The sequence below is a fragment of the Bos grunniens genome, chromosome 16, assembly GCF_055505025.1.
Source record: "Bos grunniens cultivar Pamir isolate PY7600 chromosome 16, Bosgru_T2T1.0, whole genome shotgun sequence".
In the NCBI taxonomy this organism is placed as follows: Eukaryota; Metazoa; Chordata; class Mammalia; order Artiodactyla; family Bovidae; genus Bos; species Bos grunniens.
Genome location: NC_141180.1, coordinates 17,660,519 through 17,680,767, shown reverse-complemented (window position 1 = coordinate 17,680,767; position 20,249 = coordinate 17,660,519).

The following is a 20,249-nucleotide window of genomic DNA, read 5'->3' as shown; positions in this document are numbered from 1 at the left end:
AAACGGCTAAAAGAGGATCAGCCTAAATAAATCTAAGAGGCAATAATGAAGCAAAAAGCTTGATTATTTGTGACCAAAGAATTGCAGATTGAGCACACAGATTTGAGTAACAACCCAAACAGTGGCCCTAGTGGGGACACTGAGTAAATTTAAGAGGCTTATGTATTTATTTGTTTTTAATTTGAGGGTAATTGCTTTACAATTTTGTGTGGTTTCTGCCCTATATCAACATGAATCAGCCATAGGTATATGTATGTTCCCCTCCCTCCTGAACCTCTCTCCCACTACCCATCCCATCCTCTCCCTCTAGGTTATCACAAAGCATCAGATTTGAGCTCCCTGCATCCTACAGTAAACTTCCACTGCCTATCTAATTTTAAATATGGTAATGTATATGTTTCAATGCTACTCTATCAATTTGTCCCACTTCCCTGATAAAGAAGCTGTGGTACATATACACGGTGGAATATTACTCAGCCATAAAAAGGGATGCATTTAACTTCATTCTAATAAGGTGGATCAACCTAGGGCCTATTATACAGAGGGAAGTAGGTCAGAAAGAGAAAGACTAATGTCATATATTAATGCCTATATATGGAGTCTAGAAAGATGGTACTGATGAACCTATCTGCAGGGCAGCAGTGGAGCTGTAGACATAGAGAACAAGCTTGTGGATGCGGGGTGGGGGGATGGAATTCAGGGGCTTTTAAAGGCAAAGAAAGGCAGAAGACCTAAATAGACATTTCTCCAAAGAAGACGTACAGATGGCCAAAAGGCACATGAAAAGATGCTCAACGTTGCTAATGATTAGAGAACTGCAAATCAAAACCACAATGAGGTATCACATCACAATGGCCATCATCAAAAAGTCTGCAAATAATAAATGCTGGAGAGGGTGTGGAGGAAAAGGAGCCCTCCTACACTGTTGGAGGGAATCTGAATTGGTACAACCACTATGGCGAGCAGTATGTAGAACAGAACGGAACAGACAAGACATGGAAGCGGCCTAAATGTCCATGGACAGATGAATGGTGAAGAAGATGTGGTCTACCTAAACAATGAAGTATTACTTGGCCATAAAGAGAATGAAATAAAGCTGTTTGCAGCAAGATGGGTGGACCTAGAGATTATCATGCCAAGTGAAATAAGCCACAGAGACAAATATGTGATATGCTTATATGTGGCACCTAAAAAGATACAAATTAACTTATATGCAAAACAAAGAAACACATAGACATAGAAAACAAACCTATGGTTACCAGAGGGGGAAGGGAAGGGGTGATAAATTAGGAGTTTGGGATTAACATATACACACTGAAATAGATAACCAGCAAAGACCTACTGTATAGCACAGGGAACTATACTCAATACTTTGCAATAACCTATAAGGGAAAAGAATCTGAAAAAGAAAAAAATATATAACTAAATCACTGTGTTATACACTTGAAACTAACACAACTTGTAAATCAACTATCAGTTCAGTCACTCAGTCGTGTCTGACTCTTTGCAACCCCATGAATTGCAGCACGCCAGGCCTCCCTGTCCATCACCAACTACTGGAGTTCACTCAAACTCATGTCCATCGAGTTGGTGATGCCATCCAGCCATCTCATCCTCTGTTGTCCCCTTCTTCTCCTGCCCCCAATCCCTCCCAGCATCAGAGTCTTTTCCAATGAGTCAACTCTTCGCATGAGGTGGCCAAAGTACAGGAGTTTCAGCTTTAGCATCAGTCCTACCAATGAACACCCAGGACTGATCTCCTTTAGGATGGACTGGTTGGATCTCCTTGCAGTCCAAGGGACTCTCAAGAGTCTTCTCCAACACCATAGCTCAAAAGCATCAACTCTTTGGCACTCAGCTTTCTTCACAGTCCAACTCTCACATCCATACATGACCACTGGAAAAACCATAACCTTGACTAGATGGACCTTTGTTGGCAAAATAATATCTCTGCTTTTCAATACGCTATCTCGGTTGGTCATAACTTCCTTTCAAGGAGTAAGTGTCTTTTAATTTCATGGCTACAGTCACCATCTGCAGTGATTTTGGAGCCAAAAAAAATAAAGTCTGACACCGTGTCCACTGTTTCCCCATCTGTTTCCCATGAAGTGATGAGACCAGATGCCATGATCTTTGTTTTCTGAATGTTGAGCTTTAAGCCAACTTTTTCACTCTCCTCTTTCACTTTCATCAACAGGCTTTTTAGTTCCTCTTCACTTTCTGCCATAAGGGTGGTGTCATCTGCATATCTGAGGTTATTGATATTTCTCCCGGCAATCTTGATTCCAGCTTGTGCTTCTTCCAGCCCAGCATTTCTTATGATGTACTCTGCATAGAAGTTAAATAAGCAGGGTGAAAATATACAGCCTTGACGTACTCCTTGTCCTATTTGGAACCAGTCTGTTGTTCCATGTCCAGTTCTAACTGTTGCTTCCTGACCTGCATACAGGTTTCTCAAGAGGCAGATCAGGTGGTCTGGTATTCCCATCTCTTTCAGAATTTTCCACAGTTTATTGTGATCCACACAAAGGCTTTGGCATAGTCAATAAAGCAGAAATAGATGTTTTTCTGGAACTCTCTTGCTTTTTTCATGATTCAGCAGATGTTGGCAATTTGATCTCTGGTTCCTCTGCCTTTTCTAAAACTAGCTTGAACATCTGGAAGTTCACGGTTCACATATTGATGAAGCCTGGCTTGGAGAATTTTGAGCATTACTTTACTAGCGTGTGAGATGAGTTCAATTGTGCGGTGGTTTGAGCATTCTTTGGGATTGCCTTTCTTTGGGATTGGAATGAAAACTGACCTTTTCCAGTCCTGTGGCCACTGCTGAGTTTCCCAAATTTGCTGGCATATTGAGTGCAGCACTTTGACAGCATCATCTTTCAGGATTTGAATGTGGTCCACTGGAGAAGGGAATGGCAAACTACTTCAGTATTTTTGCCTTGAGGAACCCCATGGACAGTATGAAAAGGCAAAATGATAGGATACTGAAAGGGGAACTCCCCGGGTCGGTAGGTGCCCAATATGCTACTGGAGATCAGTGGAGAAATAACTCCAGAAAGAATGAAGGGATGGAGCCAAACCAAAAACAATACCCAGTTGTGGATGTGACTGGTAATAGAAGCAAGGTACGATGCTGTAAAGAGCAATATTGCATAGGAACCTGGAATGTCAGGTCCATGAATCAAGGCGAATTGGAAGTGGTCAAACAGGAGATGGTAAGAGTGAACGTCGACATTCTAGGACTCAGCAAACTAAAATGGACTGGAATGGGTGACTTTAACTCAGGTGACCATTTATATCTAGGCAGGAATCCCTTAGAAGAAATGGAGTAGCCATCATGGCAACAAAAGAATCTGAAATGCAGTACTTGGATGCAATCTCAAAAACCAACTGGTTCAGTATAAAAATATTTTTTTGAAAGAAGTTAAAAGCTGGATATTCAAAGGAAAAAAATAAAAAAAAAAAAGCAAAGAAGGAAGATTTGCATTACAAAGCCTTAATTAGAGTTGGAAAAGCTGCTGCTGCTGCTTCATCACTTCATCCGTGTCGGACTCTGTGACCCTGTGGACTACAGCCTGCCAGGCTCCTCTGTCCATGGGATTCTCTAGGCAAAAGTACTAGAATGGGTTGCCGTGCCTTCCTTCAGGAGATCTTCCCAACCCAGGGATCGAACCCTGGTCTCCTATGTTGCAGGCAGAGTCTTTACCACTGAGCCACCAGGGAAGCCCAGACAAAAGCTGCTGCTGCTGCTGCTGGTAAGTAGCTTCAGTCGTGTCCAACTCTGTGTGACCCCATAGACGGCAGCCCACCAGGCTCCCCTGTCCCTAGGATTCTCTAGGCAAGAACACTGGAGTGGGTTGCCATTTCCTTCTCCAATGCATGAAAGTGAAAAGTGAAAGTGAAGTCGCTCAGTCGTGTCCGACTCTTTGCAACCCCATGGACTACAGCCCACCAGGCTCCTCCATCCATGGGATTTTCCAGGCAGGAGTACTGGAGTTGGGTGCCATCGCCTTCTCTGAGACAAAAGCTTGTCTTGGCTACACATGATTACATGCAAAGTGTATCACTAGAGGAAGGTAGAAGTTTGTTACTGTAACAATTTTCAGGTGTTCTTACAGAGTCCTTGGAATTCTTGTGATTTGACCCAGTTCAGCCTTCATGGTTCCACCCAGTGAGGACATGTGTAAGGCTCAGCTTCAGCTCCATTTTAAGACCTCTTGACATAACTGATTGACATAAGTGACTTCACTGTATTTTTAATTTTACAAAAGGGAGCAGATTCTGCCTTGCACTTCTTGTGCTGAGTACACCTACTTGATGAAAGATGGCAAAGACGCCTGGAAAACATGGTGCTCAGCCTTCTAACGTCTCCCTCTACCTAGCAGGCTGGAATGAAGGCCTGTGAGCCAGTCTTCACAAGAGATAACATGTGTGGACTATGCATTCCGGGCACTCTGCTAGGTACTTCACGCCAAGTTAACCTCACAGCCACGCAGTGAGCTATGTATGTACTTATTTCGCAAATGAGGCAGCAGAGCCTTAAGGAAGTTGTCTTGTCAGAGACCACAGAGTAAGTGGTGAGGATGGGGGGTGAACAGGTGCTGTCTTATTCTGGAGCCCTTGCTCAGAACCACCGTATTATTCTACCCGTTTCTGTGTCTTGCATGCCTAACCCGGCATGTGGCCACACCTACTCAATGAACATTGGAGGAGTTCATTATCAGGGATTTAAACAGAAAATTAAACCTAGATACCCTGGCCTAACGCTTCTTCACCTTCTGGCTCTGACTCCCGGTCAGGAAGGCAGGAGACCAATGATGATGAGGGGACAAAAGAGGTGCCCCACGTGGTGGAGGGGGGCTGAGCGTGTGTGTGAGTCCAGCAGGGAACAGGGGCTGGAATATGGGGGACAGGCTGTATGATGGATTTGAATGCTTCTTTGCCAACAAAGGTTTGTCTAGTCAAGGCTATGGTTTTTCCTGTGGTCATGTATGGATGTGAGAGTTGGACTGTGAAGAAGGCTGAGTGCCGAAGAATTGATGCTTTTGAACTGTGGTGTTGGAGAAGACTCTTGAGAGTCCCTTGGACTGCAAGGAGATCCAACCAGTCCATTCTGAAGGAGATCAGCCCTGGGATTTCTTTGGAAGGAATGATGCTAAAGCTGAAACTCCAGTACTTTGGCCACCTCATGTGAAGAGTAGACTCATTGGAAAAGACTCTGATGCTGGGAGGGATTGGGGGCAGGAGAAGAAGGGGACGACAGAGGATGAGATGGCTGGATGGCATCACTGACTCGATGGACGTGAGTCTGAGTGAACTCCAGGAGCTGGTGATGGACAGGGAGGCCTGGCGTGCTGCGATTCATGGGGTCGCAAAGAGTCGGACACGACTGAGCGACTGATCTGATCTGAGGATCAAAGGTTGTTGAGATGGAAGGGCCTAATAAGAATGACTGATGGAGTCACCCAAGGTATTTTTTTCTTTTAATGCAGAATGAAAGTATGGTCTTAGAGGAAAAACACTTTCCCATGAACTCAAGCACTCTGGTGCCTGTGATAATGACTTCCTGAGGCCCTGAGAGGCTGGTAACCACAGACACCTGTCCTCTGTGGAAGCAGTTGGCATATCACACACCCAGGTACACAACTGTGCAGACTTGTAAACACTTGCCACAGGAGGCGCTTCCCCACTCTCTCCAGACACAGACCGCAGTCCATGTGGGCGCCCAGGAAGGCTCTGTGTTCTGGCAGGGATGCCGAGGTCTGAGAGGAGGGCCGCGGACCTAGACTTGCGGGGCTGCAGTCCCCATGCAGGAGTGAACACACACACATAGAAACACAATCACACACACAGAGGGACATACACATGCACACCCAACATCACACACACAGAAACAGACATGCACACCACAAATACATATATACACACAGAGGTACACAACACATACACAAGCCTACACACATATACCACACACCCCTGCACATGCAGAGGTTCACCAGGTACACAAACACACACTACACATCACACACACAAACACACACACACCATACCCATCACACAACCCTCCATGCACCTCACCACACAAAAACATAGACATTCACATACACTACACATACATACACAGACACAAATATACATACCACAAGTAGATACAAATACACATACCACACCACATGCATGAACATGCACCACACGTGCACAGTACGCACACGCTCACATATAATGCACACAACCCAAATATACACTCACAAACATACACAGTGAACACATATGCCACATATGTAATTCACAGGCATGAGCTTCTGAAAAAGTGCCTCATCGTGGTTTAGTCATATTACAAAAGGTTTAAGGTAATAGTTATGTGGACTACGAATGTGGGAGGTATGTATGCAAAACAGTATCAGAAATGAAAAAGGCAACAGAATGGCAGATACTAAGATGAAACCCAGTGATATGTGTGCCTGGTAGGCATAGGGACAGGAAGACAATGTAAGCAACACAAATAATTTATGTTTAGTAAACTTTGAATAGTTTACTGCTAATGGATTTAGTTGAACAATAAAATTTTTCCAGTGACTACTCTTTAGCCCAATATATTCACTATGTGGCCAGTGATATCTCCATGGGGTAGGGTCTGCTTGGCTTCTAGCCCACCCCCTCCCATTCTGAGTGTATCTGTTGTTAGGGGGACAGTCACCCAGAGCCCCTGTAGTGTCTGGTTGACGACAGAGCTGGCCACCCACTCCCTCTTGCCACACACTCCCTCTTGCCACACACTCCCTCTTGTCCTTCCCAGCTCCCTCCCTGCTTCTGGCCTTTCTTGACACAGCAAACAAATAGGGAAGTTCAGGGATTTTTGACCTTAGTGAGACACCAGCTTCCCATAGTCCTGATTCCCCCAGAGCTACAGTTTATCTTTGTGTGCCTAGGGGGCGCTCAGGTCCAGGAATTGAAAATGTCAGAAGTTCCCTCTAGTTATTTCTAAGACCCAGTAGGGAAGGGCTGAAGTCCCAAAGTTAAGGGCCTGCTGATGGGAATGATGGCTGAGGGTCGTTGAGAAAGTGGGCTGGTTGTAAATATACCTCCGAGACCCATTGTCTCATTGAAGTTCACATCTAAAAGGGATCATACATACCATCAGGTGTAATCCCTACATTTCTCAGAGGTAGAATCCAAGGCCAGAAGGGTGAGTGATGTGTTTATTAAGACTAATTAGAAGCAACTTTATAATAAGAGATGCCCCATCCTTTCTGATGGAGCAAATGATTACCATTTTTATCTTCCTGTTCCCCTGTATTCATTATTCAATGTAGGTGCCAAGATACTATTCTATATTCAAGATTTTATTAGAGAAACTAACCAATTAAATATACTTTAAGACTTTCCATTTTATTAGATGAATGTAGAAGAATATTATAAAAAGTCATAAATCAGTTGTTTAATGCAAGCATATCCTGCTTTGAAATAGTTCAAAATTCAGGAACTCAAAAGTGTGATTCCTTCATCACAAGATATATCATTTAGTGTTTTTTTTTTAATAATAAGTTTCCACTACATATTTCAACACTGAAGTTTTCAGGGGAGAAAGGCATGTAACTCAAGAAAAATGATCAATTTATGTGTAGTTTTGGCATCTTATCATAATTCTCAACTGTGTGTTTTTACTACGTTTCACTAAACAGCAAGAAATGGGGAAGATGTATGGATTAGCAATGGGAACCAGAAGTCTAATCCTACACTGGCCTCTACTCCCATGGTCTCACATGAGTTTCTGAACCTTTGTGAGCTCCAGCTTCCCCTACAAAACAACAGGCTGGGACCAAATAAGCTCTATGGGTTCCAGTTAGGTTGCAAAGAAGAATAAGCCTGTGGTCAGACATAAAGAGTCAGACCACCTGGAGTAGGTTCATCTCCATCTTTAAGTCTTTGAGCAAGTCACTTGCCTTCTCCAGAATGCAGTTCTCTTTAGAGTATAAAATGTGTGCTATCCACCACGCAGTGCTGTTAATTTTACAAAGAATTCATGGCATCTGTCTGCCTTAGGGTAACATCTTAGGGATGCGGTGGTAAAGGACATGACTTTGTGCTTCCACAAAAGGCCTTTTCCAGCCTTTTGCTGGAAAAGATGGAGGCCACCTGGATGGAGGAAGCCCTGAACCCACACACCTCCCACCACTGCAGCTTTTTGGAGTAGATTTTTGCCCCACTGTGGTTTAGCTTTGTTTTGCCTTCTGTTCATTGAGTTTTGCTTTTATAGATGACTTCATTTTTTGATATTCATTTTTCACCTGACTCTTCCTTCTTTCATGCTATTATTTCCTGATTAGGTCATTTCCCCAAACTCGCCTCTCTTTCCTCTGGCTAATCCTCCAGGGCTCAGCTTTCCTCATGGAAATTTTTCTGAACCATTGCCACCCTTCTGTTTGCTTTCATAGTACCCAGCTCTTCTCCTTCCTAACACTTACCCCAATTACAGTGGCATAATTTTTTGTGTCATGTTAGTCTGTCTCCCTTACCTAGCAAAAGCTGTAAGAAAGCAGCTGTCTCTTCTTTTTGATTCACTGATCTGCCCCTAACCCTATAGTGCTTACCACACAGTGAAGGGTTCTGTAATATGTGTTGAGTGACTGGGTAGATGAATGAATGATCCCCCCAGCCCACTGTCATGACTAACTCATTAGGAGCACTTCTGTCCCTTTGCTCCTTCCAAAATTAGTTTCATCTTCACTCTTTGTTTGCAGGATTTCTTCACAGCTTCTCCTACCCTTTTAAGAAAGGAATTTTATTTACAGCTGCCACAAAAATAATTCAACCAGAAGTCCTGACAGACCATAATTTTAGAGAAACTTCATCTTGCTTACACTGAGGCTACCACATCCACACATCCCCGTGTCCTCTAGTTGGGCATTTAAGTCTACTTTGGGGTATCCATGTGATTATCAAGAGACGCAGAAGGGCTAAGGGATCTTACTGATGACAGAGCCCAGTTTAGATTCCACCTTGACAGATTTTCCAGCCCAACAATTTGCTACTAAAGATTCTGGGTTCTCCATCTTGGGATTTTGTATCTGGGATCTTCTACTCTCATCAGGCTCCCAGGTAATCAAGCAAGTGAACAGGCAGGAGCTTCATAAAGGAAGACATATAAGTCAAATCAGTGTTTTCTTCTGATGACATCAGAGCTAAGAGAACACCTGGGTATTGGAAGGTGACTTTGAGGAAGGAGCAGAGAGGGAAGGTGGAACGGTGGGTTTCTCCTGAGAATGGCTCACACCACTCTTGCTATGTATGTGTGTACGTTTCTCTCCTTAATGGAATACAACACAGGAGTAGTTTCCCTCTCCCAGTCCAGTCTGCCTGAAGATTGGGTCTCTATGGAGGAAACACGTTCCACAATAATATTCTGGAGTGCTGCTGTGTTTGGGTCAGCCCTTAGGCTTCCTGACAATATAGCTTTGTTCTTGTTTCCTCCCAGTACCTGATCCAGCAGCGAGTGCCCCATTCTCAACCTCCCAGAGGTAAATTGTCATTATGACGGGAACAATAGACCAAGCTGTGCTGTGGAGGGTATATATTCAAGGATGCCATGTTTAATTCCCCTACTTCCACGAATAGTCTTTAAGATGAATAGCTTTTCTTTTTCTTTTTTTGTTTGTTTGTTTCTTTTTTGGTTTGTTTCTTTAAATAGCTTACAGGGTCCCCCACTGCAGCCTAAATAGTGCCTGTTTCAGGGCTTCAGACCTGCCTGACCATATTCCATTTAAAGTTATGTGTGTCACAGACTGGTGGGCAAAAGTCACTCTGGAAGGGATTTCTGAGGCAGGAGTAGGAATGGTTATCTCAGACATCTCGTCCTTGGCCCCAGGGAAAGAGAAGCTACAAGCTGAAGCTACAACAGGCAGTTTTCAACGTTGGAGGAGATGTAAAAAGCAGGATTCTGCTGCTGTTGTGACTGAAGGTGGGAAGGGAGAGCATTCTGTTTGCTCCTGTGTTGAAGCTGCGGCGTTTCAGACACAGTGAGGACTGCAGTCTTCCAAGACTAACGGCTCCTTGGTCCACACAGCTTTGGGGACAGTGGGTGGGGGCAGGAGGACGGGGAGAGCACCCCACAGACATCAGCACTGCGGTGGAAGCACTGGCAGCTGTGGTGTGGAGGGGGCCTCAAGCGGCTTCTCAGGCCTTGAACGCCCGATGAGTCCGTGGGAGAGGAGGAAGCACGTGGCAGACAGGGTGTGGGAGCACATGCTCGTGTGCAAAGGGTCCCTGGGGAGTCCCAGAAACAAAACTGGGCGAAGAGGGAGTGGAGGGAGGAGCCAGTGAAGTGCAGTCACTGTTGTGAATGTAATGTTTATTTTCTTGTTTCAGTTTTTGTTTTTTTAATTATAGGTGATTTACAGTATTAGTTTTGGGTGTACAATGTGGTGATTCAGTGTTTTTATAGATCATATTCCATTTAAAGTTTTATAAAATATCGGCTGTATTCCATTTGTACAATACATCTTTGTATCTTATTTATTTTATACATAGTCAGATCAGATCAGTCGCTCAGTCGTGTCCGACTCTTTGCGACCCCATGAATCGCAGCACGCAAGGCCACCCTGTCCGTCACCAATTCCCAGAGTTCACTGAGACTCACGTCCATCGAGTCACAGATGCCATCCAGCCATCTTTTTACCTTTTAATCCCCCGCCCTTCAATTGCTTCTCCCCACTTCCCTCTCCCCACTGGTAACCACTAGTTTGTTCTCTATAACTGAATCTATTTCTATTTTGTTATATTAATTTGTTTTATGTTGTAGATTCCACATATAAGTGATAACAGAGTATTTTTTTTCTGCCTTATTTCACTAAGCATAGTACCCTCTAAGTCCATCTGTGTTGTTGCAAATGGCAAAATTTCATTCTTTGTACGGTTGAGTGGCATTCTGCTGTATGTGTGTGTATATATATGTGTGTGTGTGTGTGTGGCATTCTGCTGTATGTGTGTGTATATATGTGTGTGTGTGTGTGTATGTGTATGTATCACATCTTCCTTATCCATTAATCTGTTGATGGACACTTAGGGTGGTTCCATATCTTGTGTGTGTTAGTGGCTCAGTCGTGTCTGACTCTTTGCAACCCCATGGACTGTAGCCTGCCAGGTGTTTCTGTCCATGGGATTCTCCAGGCAAGAATACTGGAGTGGGTTGCCATTCCCTTCTCCAGAGGATCCTCCCAACTCAGGGATCGAACCCTGGTCTCCTGCATTGCAGGCAGATTCTTTACTGTTTGAGCTACATGGAAGGCCATGTCTTGGCTCTGATAAATAATGCTGATAAATAATAATGCTGGCTATGATAAATAATAAATGCTGAACATTGGGATTCATGTATCTTTTCAAATTAGTGTTTCCATTTTCTTTGGATATATACCCAGGGGTGGAATTGGTAGATCGTATGGTAGTTCTGCTCTTAGATTTTTAAGGAACCTCCATACTGTTTCCAATGGTGGCTGCACCAGTTTTCATTCCTACCAGTAGTGCACAAGGGTTTCCTTTTCTTCACATCCTCAACATTTGTTCTTTGTGATCTCTTTGACAGTAGTCATTCTGACAGGTGTGAAGTGATAGTTCATAGTGGGTTTGATTTGCAGTTCCCTGATGGTCAGTGATGTTGAGCATCTTTTCATGTGCCTGTTGGCCATCTGTATGTCTTCTCTGGAAAAGCAGATATGACCCTATTTGGACTCGCAGTTGGATATAGCATGGAGAAAACACAGTCAGATTACAATATAATTATAAATGTCGGTACTAGGAAGGACCTTAGAGATTATCTAGCCAGATTTCTTCATGATGTCACAAATGGCAAGATTTCATTTTTATGGGGTAGTATTTTTATGAGTAGTATTCCATTGTATATATACACAGAGGACCTTGAGAGTATTGTGCTAAGTAAAATAAGTCAGATGAAACAAATAAACTGTATGATTTTACTTGTATGTGGAATATAGAAAACAGAAAGACGTATTAAATGAACAAACCAAGCAAAAATAAACATGTAGTTACAGAGAACAGAGTGCATGCCTGTGCACTAAGTCACTTCAGTCGTGTCCCACTCTGTGCAGCTGTGTGGACTGCAGCCAGCCAGGTTCCTCTATGAGATTCTCCAGGCAAGAATACTGGAGTGGGGTACCATGCCCTCCTCCAGGGGATCTTCCCCACCCAGGGATTGAACCTGCATCTCTTATGTCTCCTACGTAGGCAGGCAGGTTCTTTACTGCTGGTGCCACCTGGGAAGCAGTTACAGAGAACAGAGTAGTAGTTACCACATAAGAATGGGTGGAAGGGAGGGGAAATGGGTGAAGGGGATCAACTGCATGGTGGTGGATGGAAACTAAATTTGTGGTGGTAAGCACACTGTAGGACATATAGAATTAGAAATAAAGTGTTTTACACACAAAACTTGTATAATATTATAAAACCAGAAGAAGGGCAGGGGGAGCAATATGAGGAATCTTTGTTCCGACCTTGACTGTACCTATGTCAATACCCTGGTTGGGATATTTTTTTTTTTTTTTTGCCACACCACATGGCATGTAGGATCTTAGTTCCTTAACCAGGGATTGAACCTGCAACCCTTGCATTGAAAGCTTGGAGTCTTAACCACAAACACCAGGGAAGTGCCCTGGTTGTGATATTTTGCTATAGTTTTACAGGGGATAACTATGGGGAAAACTGGGAAAAGGGAAAATGGGACCCCTCTGTATCATTCCTTCAACTGCATGTAAATCTATAATTATCTCAAAATAATAAGTGTAATTTACACAAAAAGTCCTCATGACACAGGTGATGAAAATGAGGCCCAGAGAGTTAAGAGACTTGCCCTTGTTTCACAGCCAGTTAACAGCATAACCAGGGTTGGACCTAGTTCTTCCAAGTCCCAGCCTTTGACACTCGATGGACTCCTGACAATCCAGAAATGTGTGTAGGGCATCGAGGGCTTCTGCTGTGTCTGTGGGAAGGAAGTGTGATCTTGGTGCCCGTGACTTTGAGCAAAGTCCAGGATGCCTGAAGTCAAATGGACTCTGTGGTGGGGGATTCTGTGTAGGAGGACCCTAAGAGGTGGAGTTCTGCTAGCACTAACCACAAAAAGGTGCTGCCCCAACTGTGGCTTGGTAAGGTCAGAAAGGAACCTCATAGAAAGAGAAAAGTAGCCTCCTAGAAACAGAAAGTAGCCTAATAGAAACAGAACACTGATGTTCAGTCCATTCACCTAACTATACCCACATCCTCACAGACAGAAGCTTTTCCTATTCAACAGTAGGTCAACCCACAGGGTCTAGAGTCACCTGCTAGGGCAATGAAACACATTTTTTTTTTTTTTTTTTTTTGCATCAGTGAGGGTTTTTTTTTTTTTTTAATCAAAATTCTCTCTTCTACTGTTTCAGGTCATTTACTCTTGATTTGTCCTGAGCAGATCTGAAGCAATGTTATTGTTGTTTGATATTTATTCATGAAATCTGGCCAGGGCTTCCCAGGTGACGCAGTGGTAAAGAATCCACCTGCCAGTACAGGAGATGCAAGTTCGATCCCTGGGTGGAGAAGATACCCTGAAGTAGAAAGTGGCACTCCAGTATTCTTGCCTGAAAAATCCCATGGACAGAGGAGCTTGGCAGACTACATACAGTCCATGGGGCTGCAAAGAATCAGACAAGACTGAACGGCTGAGCACAACACAGCGTGAAATCTGGCTGCCCTTTAGTCTTCTAGGGTGAAATAGCCCAACTCCTTTATCCACTGGCCCTTAGGAATCTGAGACCAAGTTAGTCTCTTGTTATGGAATGTTCCAGAAGCTGTGGAGAAGACCCAACTTTCCATACCTCATAGCATTCATTTTTAGTGATTCACCTTTATTATAGTATTAATAGACCCTGCTAAATTTAGTGCACCCCGAGACACCCAGGATATGTATTTTGACTTAGCAAAGATTCATGTCACTCTGCTGGGGAATTTAAAACTTAATTTTAAAAATGCATGCACAGGACTTCCCCGGTGATACAGTGGATAGAAATCCTATCCAGTGCAGGGGACATAGATTCGATCCCTGGCTTGGGAAGATCCTATATGCCTCAGAGCAACTAAGCCCATGCACCACAGCTACTGAGCCTGTGCTCTAGAGCCAGCGAGCCACATCTACTGTGCCCAAATGCTGCCACTATTGAAGTGTGTGTGCCTAGAGCCTATGCTCCACAACAAGAGAAGCCCCTGCAATGAGGAGCCTAGGCACCGCGAGGAAGAGTAGCCCCCTCTCACCACAACTAGAGGAAAACCTGAATATAGCAACTAAGACCCAGCACAACCAAAAAAGAAAAATTACACATCTTTAACTTAAAAGTACACATGTATTTAAAAATATACATGGAATAAAAGTACAGCTCTTTCCTGTGGATGGCGAAATTTGGATGTAGAATAAACCAATGGCCACCCGAGCCCATTTTAAGTCATGCAGACACCCATCTCTGCAGCTCATAGCAGTCTTGTGAATGGGCCCTGATAAGTCTCAGATACAGTTTACTTCTCTTTCTTTCCCTCTCACTCCCTGACCTCATCAGGGTGCCCTTTATTACCCCACATCCCTTGGTTTGCCTTCACAAGTGCCTGCGCCATAATCGAATGAGAGCTTGTTTTTGACTTCTGGTGACTTTGTCATGGCCTCACACAAAGGCTGCATCTGCAAAGCCACAGCAGTCGGCTGAGAGAGGCATATTGACCGAGCAGGAGACAGACTCTTTGGAGCCATCATTTCATTGTGCAGTGAGTCTGGGGTGCTTAAGGGGAGAGTGAACCTCCACCAGGTTTCTGGTCAAGCTCTATCCCCACCCATTGCAGCCCACAACACCTTGGGATCCACTAATACACAAAGCGTTCTCTTGGGCCGATCTATTTACATTCTTAGACTTCTGCCTATCTCCCTAGAAAAATGGGTCAATCTGAAGAATGTCTATCTTCCCCCACAAAACTCTTATGAGATAGTTTGCTCTAAGAGACGTGCTAGACACTAACGGCTAAAACACACAGGTTGAGATGAAGCCAGCAAGATGGAACTCAATTCAGTACAGTTCAGTTCAGTCGCTCAGTCATGTCCGACTCTTTGCGACCCCATGAATCACACCACACCAGGCCTCCCTGTCCATCAACAACTCCCGGAGTTCACTCAAACTCGTGTCCATCGAGTCAGTGATGCCATCCAGCCATCGCCATCTTATCCTCTGTCGTCCCCTTCTCCTGTCCCCAATCCCTTCCAGCATCAGGGTCTTTTCCAATGAGTCAACTTTTCACATGAGGTGGCCAAAGTATTGGAGGTTCAGCTTCAGCATCAGTCCTTCCAATGAACACCCAGGACTGATCTCCTTTAGAATGGACTGGTTGGATCTCCTTGCAGTCCAAGGGACTCTCAAGAGTCTTCTCCAACACCACAGTTCAAAAGCATCAATTCTTCAGCACTCAGCTTTCTTCACAGTCCAACTCTCACATCCATACATGACCACTGGAAAAACCATAGCCTTGACTAGACGGACCTTTGTTGGCAAAGTAATATCTCTGCTTTTCAATATGCTATCTAGGTTGGTCATAACTTTCCTTCCGAGGAGTAAGCATCTTTTAATTTCATGGCTGCAATCACCATCTGCAGTGATTTTGGAGCCCAAAAAGATAAAGTCGGACACTATTTCCACTGTTTCCCCATCTATTTCCCATGAAGTGATGGGACCAGATGCCATGATCTTTGTTTTCTGAATGTTGAGCTTTAAGCCAACTTTTTCACTCTCCTCTTTCACTTTCATCAAGAGACTTTTTAGTTCCTCTTCACTTTCTGCCATAAGGGTGGTGTCATCTGCATGTCTGAGGTTATTGATATTTCTCCCAGCAATCTTAATTCCAGCTTGTGCTTCTTCCAGCCCAGCGTTTCTCATGATGTACTCTGTATAGAAGTTAAATATTTAACTTCTGGGTGACAATATACAGCCTTGACGTACTCCTTTCCCTATTTGGAACCAGTCTGTTGTTCCATGTCCAGTTCTAACTGTTGCTTCCTGACCTGCATACAGGTTTCTCAGGAGGCAGTTCAGGTGGTCTGGTATTCTCATCTCTTTCAGAATTTTCCACAGTGTATTGTGATCCACACAGTCAAAAGCTTTGGCATAGTCAATAAAGCAGAAATAGATGTTCTTCTGGAACTCTCTTGCTTTTTCCATGATCCAGTGGATGTTGGCAATTTGATCTCTGGTTCCTCTGCCTTTTCTAACACCAGCTTGAACATCTGGAAGTTCACGGTTCATGTATTGCTGAAGTCTGGCTTGGAGAATTTTGAGCATTACTTTACTAGCGTGTGAGATGAGTGCAATTGTGCAGTAGTTTGAGCATTCTTCGGCATTGCCTTTCTTTGGGATTGGAATGAAAACTGACTTTTTCCAGTCGTGTGGCCACTTCTGAGTTTTCCAAATTTGCTGGCATATTGAGTACAGCACTCAATAGATTTTGTGAGAGGCTCTAGAGAATAAAAAAAAAAAAATCTCTGATAAAGGCATCACTGCAGGATTGAGAGTTGTGTTGTGATGAAGGCAGATGGGGTGTTATCTACCCTGTAGTCCCACAGCAAGTTGTAAGAGTTCTCCTAACCACCCCATTGTCTTTCTGAAGAGAGGCATTGTCAGCAACAGAGCAGAGTTTTGTCACTGATCAAGTTCCACAATGCTGGGATGACCCAATAGACATGCCCCCATGGCCCTTCACTGCTCTGGGCTAATCCAAGGAGATAGCTCATGCTTAGGAGAGGGCAGATTCATCTATCTTTTTACCTCTGATCGCCTGCCCTGATCCTGGAGGACTGAGATCCTGTCCTATACTCAGTTCTTTTGGTCAAAAACACATCGACCAGTATCACGCAGATGGAATGGCTCTCTGGAAGAAAAAGTCCCCAACTGTTAGAGCAAGAAGTTTTCAATGCCAGAATAAGGGGCCCAAAAGATTTGGAAAAAGCACCTGGATAAGGATAGTGATCCTTTTCTTCTATTTGTTGGGGGCATGGGAAGGGCAGTGAACCTTCTTGGAAGGTAAACCTCTCACATTTGTTTACTTTTCATTCTAGTTTTTTTCAATTTGTCCCCACTCTTATTCCTCCACAGAGTCTTTCTTTAATCTTCCAATTAAAATGGAATTGTAGGGCTTCCCCTGGTGGTCCAGTGGTAAAGAATCCACCTGCCAATGCAGGAGACATGAGTTTGATTCTTGATCTGGGAAGATCCCACGTGCCTCTGAGCATCTAAGCCCCTGTACCACAACTACTGAGGCTGTGCTCTAGAGCCCGGGAGCTGCAGCTACTGAAGCCTGCATGCCTAGAGCCTGTGCTCTGAAATAAGAGAAGCCACCACAATGAAAAGCCAGCACACCACTAGAGAAAGCCCGCATACAGCAATGAAGACCCAGCGCGGCCATGAATAAATAAATAAGATGGAATTGTAGCAGCCCGCTTTGAGCACCTGGGGTACTTATGTGTACTTTTATAATTCTTTACCATGTCTGCCTTCTCCACCAAAGTGGAAGGTTCTGTGTTGCTCCTGAAAGAGAGTTTAGCCATTAGAAAGAGCAGTCAGTGGGTTGTAAGGACAGAAACTTCATGAAGCTTTCCTGGGGATGAATAGACAACCCTTCCTCACTGCCCTGCCCCTTCCTTTCTACTCTCTGCCCTTTAACAGTGTTGACACCCATCCTATGGTCCAGAGAGTGGTACCCACTGAGACTGTGTAGGGGGAGGAACCTTGCTGAACAGGAGGTGTGGATGATGGAGCCTCAAGTGAACTATCTAGATAGAAAGAAGCATGCAGGGGAAGAAAACCCGATAAAGACTACCAGGGAATTGTTTGGTATTTCTCAGATTTGAAAGGGATGGGCTAGAGTTTTAAAACTATAAGGCTTTTAAACAGCCTGCCCTAGGTTTCATTCTGCATGACTTATCCTTTTTCCATAGGCTGCCTGGTCTCCCTTAGTGCATTTACTACTCCAGTTGGGACCAGCAGTTCATGTCTTTTCCTATTTATAGGTTAACAAGTTGGTCTGTAAAGGTATCATATCATCATCTCTGTAACTGTCACTGACATCACCATCACCCACACATGTCCAGTGCCTCATAGCTTACAAAGTGCCTTCCTGTGCACTCTTACCCATGCTAACAACAGCCCTCTAAGGACATTCTGCAGTTGGAGTTATGAATGCTGAAATCACTGGCTTTTCCTTAGGCCTTGAGATGGATATTTTCATGGTATAAGAGTAGAAAAAGTGAAAGTGCAGTTGCTCAGTCGTGTCCGACTCTGTGACCCCATGGACTGTAGCCTACCAGGCTCCTCAGTCCGGGGAATTTTCCAGGCAAGAGTACTGGAGTGGGTTGCCATTTCCTTCTCCATGGGATCTTCCCAACCCAGGGATCAAACCCGGGTCTCCTGCATTGCAAGCAGACGCTTTACCATCTGAGCCATGAGGGAAGCATAAGAGTAGAGACAGGGTCATAATGTCTACTATTGTATAACCTGGGAGAGAAGGACCTTTTAGATAATTGTGTCTTTGAGTCCATTTTGCTGGCGTCACCTATTTGTCACCTCTCCTGGGTTTTTTTGCTGCAGAAATAATGATACCAGCCAAAATAAAAATACAGACATTGGTCATGAAGATTATGATAAGAAGAATAATTTCCCAAGCTGTTCTTTTGTAAAACAAGACTAAGCTCCCCTAGGTCAAGTTACATGCGGAATGATAATAAAGTAATAATAAAAATCATACTGAATAACATTGGTTCTTATATATATATATGTTCAGTTCTTTTTTCTAATTTTACCTCACAACTACCTTTCAGGTTAGTAAAATAATCATTACTATCTCCATTTTACAGATGAAAAAGGATCTTAGTTAAATAGCTCACTAACTTGGTATCAGAAATGGACAAAGATCCAGGTCACCTAGCTCCTGGACTAACATGCATACCTGTACTGGGCTGCTAAGGTGTAGTTCCCCATTGGCAGCCTGGGCTTTCTCAGAAGCCCCCCAGGAGGGAATGAATCAACAGAACGATAGACTGCTTTTTCTGATTGGCACACTCAGTAGGAATTTGCTTGCCCATTTACAGAACCCAAATCAAAGACATTATAAAATAATAACATTACTTTTTATTGTCCCTAATTATTAGCAAATAATTTGGTTTTAATAAATGAAATGTGGATTCAATGTAATAGCATGATTAATTGCAAAGCAGAAATAGAGACACAGACATAGGGAACAAACGTGATGGGGTTGATGGGATGAATTAGGAGATTGGGATTAACATATATACACTACTGGGCTTCCCAGGTGGCTCAGTGGTAAAGAATTTGCCTGCCAATGTAGTAGATGCCAGAGACATGGGTTTGATCCCTGGGTCAGGAAGCTCCCCTGGAGGAGGAAATGGCAGCCCACTCCAGTATTCTTGCCTGGAAAATTCCACAAACAGAGGAGCCTGGCAGGCTACAGTCCATGGGTTTGGCAAAGAGACATGACTGAGCAGGCATGCACCGTACCGCATATACACTACCATCTATAAAATAGATAACTAAGGAGAATATAACTACTGTATGGCACAGGGAACTCACTCAATGCTCTGTGGTGATCTAAATGAGAAGGAAATCCAAAAAGAGGGGATATATGTATTCGTGTGACTGATTCACTTTGCTGTACAGCAGAAGCTGACATAGCAGGGTAAAGCCACTATATTCCAATCAAAAAAGTAAAAATGAGAAAAATAGTATGTTTTAAAAGGACCACTGGATCCTTGTGGAATACAATAGGTTCATGAGTTATTTTAAAATGCACTTTGGTTTACTGGTTTTTGTAGAGTTCTTTTCAACGAGCTCTTTTCTTTTATTAATAAGTCTTCCTCTTGCCATCCCTACCTGTGCCAAACATATTCTTCTCTGGGGATAAAAATCACCTGATGCTAGGTTAGATCAAGGTCTTGTTTGATGTTTACTCACCCAAGCTGCACATTTGATCTCCAGGAAGCTTTTGCCCCCCGACCCAGAACAACTGCATCAGAGCCTCAGGGAATAGACCCCACATGTCTTTTAAAGACCTCCCTCACAAGTGTTTCTCATCTAAAGATTGAAGATAACAGTTTTACTTTATTATTTTAAATATTATTGCTATATTCTCATCATTATTCTTGCATATTTACAAGCCAGCTTAATTTT